Genomic DNA, 7,547 nt, shown 5'->3' with positions numbered 1-7,547 from the left:
GCGAGCTCAGCGGGAAAGGGTTAGATGAGTGCAGAGCAACCTGTCTTCTTTACTTTCATAACATTATATAAGAAGCGCTAAAGAGGATGCAACAACATCCATCAGCGGTTTGATAAAGCAGTAACATACTGGGTTGGGTTGTTTGGGGAAGGAGACCAGACAGCGAGGTCATCGGTCTCAACGAATTAGGGAAGGACGGGAAAGGAAGTTGGCCGTGCCCTTTCAAAGGAACCATCCCGGCATTTGCCTGGAAAGATTTAGGGAAATCACGGAAAACCTAAATCAGGATGGCCGGACGCGGGGTTGAACCGTCGTCTTCCCGAATGCGAATCCAGTGTGTAAGATACTGAAATAAAATGACTAAGCAAATGTAGCAGAACGCAAGACCACTGACAACTAGTAAAGAGCAGAACCGATTCGGTCATGACGAATGACGTCAGAAACGAAGCCTCCCCTCGGTGCCATAAACACTACATCTCACTAGGCTACAGCCGCGCGGAGTGGCCCCGTTGTCTAGGGCGCCATGTTAGGGGTTGCGCGGCCCCTGCCACCAGATGTTCGAGTTCTCCCTCGGTTTGGATGTACTCTTAGTATAAGTTAGTTTAAGTAGTGTGTAAGTCTAGGGAACGATGACCTCAGCAGTTTGGTCCCTTAGGAGTTCACAAACATTTTACACTAGGCTACAGTCAGTTGATCATTAGTATCAATGGCGCTCATGTTGTTTGCACTCGATTCTCTGATTACCGCGTTATAACATCTTGTGTATGAGATTGTTCTAGCGCCAGTCATACTCCTGCTGCCTTACGAGATGACCAGCGATCCTTAGCTATGAATGACAGAAGCCAGCCACCAGTACCAGCCATTACTGATGGGTAGCCCAGGGGCCTGCCAATACCATTCCAAACTGAGGCAAAAACTGCGACCGATGGCCCTAGTAGTCTGATCCCTTCAATCCCACAAACCGACCAACCAAAAGCTGCTCTGAACTGCGCTATCGCTTGAGTCAGACAGGCTGCCATACAGCATTCAACACGACCTCATGGAATCTGATATCAATGTCCATCTGGTGAAACAACACGAGCAGTGACTTTGGAAGGACAGAGTACTCCCAAACGGTGTGTATATCATAACATACATGCGCCGTGGTCGTTGGCATCTCCGGGCAATGTTTCCGAGGGGCGCGCCTTCCATATTACGGGCAGCAACCCGCGTAGTAGAATCACTAGCCTGAGCACAGATACGGCAGCCAGAGCCAGCCGCTGGGTTCAGCAGGTTCCTCGTCGGCCAGCCAGGCCACCAGCCGCCGCCGAAGATACGCTGACGAGATGAACTCAGAGACATAAACGAAGTAATATTTATTCCTGTTTTACTGCATCAAGAAATGACACACGGATTCTTCGGCATTCAAAATGGTTAAAATGGCTCTGAGCACTATGGGACTCAACATCTTGGGTCATAAGTCACCTAGAACTTAGAACTGCTTAAACCTAACTAACCTAAGGACATCACACACACCCATGCCCGAGGCAGGATTCGAACCTGCGACCGTAGCAGTCCCGCGGTTCCGGACTGCAGCGCCAGAACCGCTAGACCACCGCGGCCGGCTCTCTTCGGCATTCATCCAGACAAATGACAGGCGTTTCCATCCAGGTAGTGGACGATCCCTACTCTAGGGTTAAACATACAGAAACACAAACGGAAGTACACTGTCTGATCAAAAATATCTGGACACAGGTTAATTGATATTAACACGGGGTGTGACCAACCCTTAGCCCTTACGACAGCCTGAACGCTGACGGAGTTATTTTCAGCGAGGTGTCTCAGTGTATGTGAGGGAGTGGCTGCCCACTCTTCCCCAAGAGCCGAAATCAGGGCAGGCAGTGACCTTCGCTGCTGAGTTCTGGGGAAAAGTCAACGCTGTAGCTCATCCAGAAGGTGTTCTGTTGGATTCAGATTCGGACTCTGGACAGGCCAATCCGTTTCAGAAATGTTACTGCCCATAAACCATTGCCTCAAAGATGCTCCATTATGACACGTTGCATCGTCATGCTGATACGATCGTCGTCTCGGAACTGTTTGTCTCCTGTACTCAAAAATGGTTCAAATGGCTCTGAGCACTATGGGACTTAACATCTGAGGTCATCAGTCCCCTAGAACTTAGAACTACTTAAACCTAACTAACCTAAGGACATCACACTCATCCATGCCCGAGGCAGGATTCGAACCTGCGACCGTAGCGGTCGCGCGGTTCCAGTCTGAAGCGCCTAGAACCGCTCGGCCACACCGGCCGGCTCTCCTGTACTCAGCACATAGTGTTATAAAATACTTTCATATCCTTCTGCATTTAGCGTTTTCGTTTGCGCGATAGGGCGCCACACCCCAAACACGAAAAATACACCCGTAACGTAATACCAACTCCTCGACACTTGGCAGGTAACGTTCTTCAGTCATTAGCCAAATTCACAACCTTCCATCGGACTGCTTCGAGGCATAGCGTGATTTATCATTGCAAATCATTCGTTTCCAGTCACCCACTGTCCAGTGGTGTTGCTCTTTGGACCACTTCAAGCGCCACGTAGCATTGCCTACAGGAATGTGTGGCTTATGAAAAGATGCTCGACCAATGTCCCCATTCTTTTTAATTTCGTACTGTAACACCAGTCTTCTAAGGCTCTACTGATTTATTTGTCTTTTGTTTATTCAACATTCTGTCGTTAGGCTGTTGTACTCGTAAATATTGTTTGATTGTATCGATATCATAAGAGTGTTTGCTCTTTTCCTTTGTAAAAACTTCGATCTCCTGGTTTAATCCTATGCAATGTATTGTCTTTATTAGTTGAAATCTTTGCCTCATTTGGAGCGAGACAAAACTTACTGTATACACTCCTGGAAATTGAAATAAGAACACCGTGAATTCATTGTCCCAGGAAGGGGAAACTTTATTGACACATTCCTGGGGTCAGATACATCACATGATCACACTGACAGAACCACAGGCACATAGACACAGGCAACAGAGCATGCACAATGTCGGCACTAGTACAGTGTATATCCACCTTTCGCAGCAATGCACGCTGCTATTCTCCCATGGAGACGATCGTAGAGATGCTGGATGTAGTCCTGTGGAACGGCTTGCCATGCCATTTCCACCTGGCGCCTCAGTTGGACCAGCGTTCGTGCTGGACGTGCAGACCGCGTGAGACGACGCTTCATCCAGTCCCAAACATGCTCAATGGGGGACAGATCCGGAGATCTTGCTGGCCAGGGTAGTTGACTTACACCTTCTAGAGCACGTTGGGTGGCACGGGATACATGCGGACGTGCATTGTCCTGTTGGAACAGCAAGTTCCCTTGCCGGTCTAGGAATGGTAGAACGATGGGTTCGATGACGGTTTGGATGTACCGTGCACTATTCAGTGTCCCCTCGACGATCACCAGTGGTGTACGGCCAGTGTAGGAGATCGCTCCCCACACCATGATGCCGGGTGTTGGCCCTGTGTGCCTCGGTCGTATGCAGTCCTGATTGTGGCGCTCACCTGCACGGCGCCAAACACGCATACGACCATCATTGGCACCAAGGCAGAAGCGACTCTCATCGCTGAAGACGACACGTCTCCATTCGTCCCTCCATTCACGCCTGTCGCGACACCACTGGAGGCGGGCTGCACGATGTTGGGGCGTGAGCGGAAGACGGCCTAACGGTGTGCGGGACCGTAGCCCAGCTTCATGGAGACGGTTGCGAATGGTCCTCGCCGATACCCCAGGAGCAACAGTGTCCCTAATTTGCTGGGAAGTGGCGGTGCGGTCCCCTACGGCACTGCGTAGGATCCTACGGTCTTGGCGTGCATCCGTGCGTCGCTGCGGTCCGGTCCCAGGTCGACGGGCACGTGCACCTTCCGCCGACCACTGGCGACAACATCGATGTACTGTGGAGACCTCACGCCCCACGTGTTGAGCAATTCGGCGGTACGTCCACCCGGCCTCCCGCATGCCCACTATACGCCCTCGCTCAAAGTCCGTCAACTGCACATACGGTTCACGTCCACGTTGTCGCGGCATGCTACCAGTGTTAAAGACTGCGATGGAGCTCCGTATGCCACGGCAAACTGGCTGACACTGACGGCGGCGGTGCACAAATGCTGCGCAGCTAGCGCCATTCGACGGCCAACACCGCGGTTCCTGGTGTGTCCGCTGTGCCGTGCGTGTGATCATTGCTTGTACAGCCCTCTCGCAGTGTCCGGGGCAAGTATGGTGGGTCTGACACACCGGTGTCAATGTGTTCTTTTTTCCATTTCCAGGAGTGTAGTTCTTTATATGTATAAAAGGTGGTGTAGCTCCCTTTTGGGACGAAAAGTTGCAGCCCGCGCTAAATGTGGTTGGCGGGGATAGAAAAGTGGAACAAAGAGTTAGACGAGCTACCGAACCGCCAACAGATCCTGTGAGAACATAGTATTGTGCTGGTGCGAGAGAGGCATTTTGTGCATGGTTCCACTGTGCCAAAACTTCGAATAGATGGATGGATTAATTACCTTGCTCTGTTTCTGGAAGTGGTATTCAAAAATCTGAGGAACGTCGCCACCAAGAGAATGACAAAACTTACCATTACCAACAGCAAATCCACCTTCCAAGATGTACTCGGCACCATTGCGCAATCACTGCAGTGAAGTGGGAGAATTATAGATTTGTAAAGTGATGGATCAGAACTTTTAGTGTGCTCAAATATAAGGTAACTCACACCTGAATTTATGTACCTACATTGATTTTTTCCTTATCACAACACCTCTTAGGTTCCTCTCCACTTGAACTAGGATTACCGAGTGTCCAGGTTGTGAAAAATGAAAGTCATAAAGTACCACAGTTAGTAAATTAATTTTATTTGAAATTTCGTAAAAAGGAGTATTTAAATTTGCTGTGGGATTGGGTAAAGTTGAGGAAGGCTGTAAGCAAGGTTTATGAGAGCCTCTCAGTATTTGAGATAAATCAATTTAAAATTTTGTGGACTTTTAAAATAATTTTCTTGATTACCGACTTTAAAAGTTACAGGCTGTGATGATAACAGAAAGGCAATGGAACATTTTGAGGTTAGTTTCAAATTAAATGTTGTCAAAGATTGGTTTGAAATGCTTTTCTAGTATATAAATTTGTTGTGCAGCTTGTTGAAATAGAACCAAAGGTGAGTCAATGATCACCAAAATGTACCAGTTTGCTTTACTCAAGTAGTCAAGATTAAGGGCCCCCCCCCATGGAAAGTTGCTCAAATGCACAAAGATACTTGATTATAGAAGGTTCTTCTAACTACTCTTGATATTTACTTTGAGTTCTGTGCTCATTGTGTTCTAAACAGCGTAATATCAGTCTATGAGCCCCCACTTACTGTTTTAACCTCACTGAAGGTAAAGTTGCTGTCAATGTCATTATCCATGAGAATAGTTACTTCTTTGCCTTTAAAGAATAGTGTGAATCTTATTGCATGTGAATATTATTTAAATTTTTACTGTGCAGAAAATATTTGATGAAGGAAGACTAGGCCCATGCCCAATTTCCAGTTTAAAAGTGACTTGCATGTGTAGTGTTGATGGAGTTATTCAGTTTGGCAAACCATTTAATATTCACGTATGTAACAGTGACTTTTGTTGATTGAGAGAGCGTCAACATCTTTCTGCAACTACTTTTACCCACTATAACGTTTGCTGTGGCTTGTGGCTGGGTTCACTGCACTTCCGTATGATAAAAGTACAGGCTATGTCTTTCCACTAAAACTGCTTACTTTTTCTTTAAACCGTAATGTCACACATTTCTATGCCTAATTAGGCTGGCGACCGTATTCTTTATCATTAAAGCAGTTTGGTTAATGAAAACAGTTTCTAAACAGTATCTGTTTCTAGTTGTGTATTTACGTAATTCTAAATTTCATGTCCGATAGGCAACCTCCTTTAGGCATTTCACGGTCAAAACTACAAAAATCCTTACAGAGGGTAACATTGTACTGCTTCTATTTACCATAATTGGTTAACAAAATAGTTTCAGAACATAAAAGAGAGGCAGTGATAGTGTTATAATACGCGCAGTCATTGTGATAGCTAGATTGCTGGAACTCACGAGTGATTCCTTCCGCTGATTTCGTGAGGTTTTTACTAGCACACCCCGCAATGCTCGACGGTCCCTGTCCTTGCCGTCTGTACAAGAAATACGCCTGGTCGTGGTCTGACTGTGGCTGCTCCTTCTTCTTTCCTCTTCACAGTCACATCACCAACAGTCGACTTGAGCAGCTGTAAATGGATTGAAATGGTGCCGATGGAGTTGTTACCCAGGTGACATCCAGCGACTGGTGCTCGTTCAAAGTGACTCAGCTCTCCAGACAGACAAGTTCTGCTGCTACTGCCTCCATGCTGACTACAAAGATGGAAATACTGAACTTCCAGGTGTGGGCGGAAGCCAAGAACTTCCTCGTATTCCTCCAACCGTAATCACAACTGTGAACATTAGGCATAAATAACTATGGTGTGTACTCATTGTCAGTCGTTCTTACTGACAACACAACACTCCTCGTATCCTTTTATGCCGACAAGTCCACTTTCTCGTGACATCTAGTGGTCAATTCCACATTATATACAGTTGTTCGGATACTTTTGATCAAATAAGATACTTAAGCTTGCGCAAGTACACAGTAGATCATCTGTTAAAAATCGTCCTATGGAGTTAAGGAACTGTCAAAAAAATATGATTTTAATATGTTTGTTTGGATAGCCATCTTCCGCAGGAGCAGTCATATAACAAGTGACGAGCAAAAATTAACTGTAACAAAAAGAAAACAGGGTACCAAATAGCCTAAAGTGCTAAAGTGCGAGTGAAACCAAGCCATTTCAAATCCAACTTTCCGTACCACCGAGGGAAAACCTGCTGGCTTCGAAGTACGTGTAAATGAGCTACAGGCGCCACTCGCCACTGACGATGATTCGTTAATAAAAGCGAAATGCATCTGCTATATCACTCTCTTAAACTGCAGGGCGCTTATGACACACAAAATAATTAATAATTGTAATATTGTTTCAGTTTGTTATTAAAAATACTTTTATTATCTGTTTGACCAGTCTGACCACTAATTGGTCAAAGCTATGGCTCAGTAATAATACGCCAGGTACCATTCGCACATACACGGTACTGTAGCTTCCATGATTCAAAAGTAAATACAGAACGAATCGCACATCGAGATGTTAGGTGCTCCATCACACTGCGAAGGAAAACAGCAACACAAGACTTCCCGATGACAGTCCAAGGGCGAGTTTGACACGCTCTGCTCATACATGAAGATCCTGTAAAATTCGAGAAGGGCTGCTCTCCCGAACATTAGCTAAGCTACTTACACGCTACCATTAGCACTGTCGGCTCATAAATAATGAAAATTACATAGCGAGTTAGTTCTCATTTGACGGTGGTCTAATAATCAAAACCAAGCTTTTACAAAAGTAAATTATGCTAAAGTAATCGCATTAGTGACGGAATTATGCATTAATATATTGAAATTGATATTAAAGGCAGAGCTTTTT

The sequence above is a fragment of the Schistocerca cancellata genome, chromosome 1, assembly GCF_023864275.1.
Source record: "Schistocerca cancellata isolate TAMUIC-IGC-003103 chromosome 1, iqSchCanc2.1, whole genome shotgun sequence".
Classification (NCBI taxonomy): Eukaryota; Metazoa; Arthropoda; class Insecta; order Orthoptera; family Acrididae; genus Schistocerca; species Schistocerca cancellata.
Note: the sequence above shows the minus strand (reverse complement) of the source record.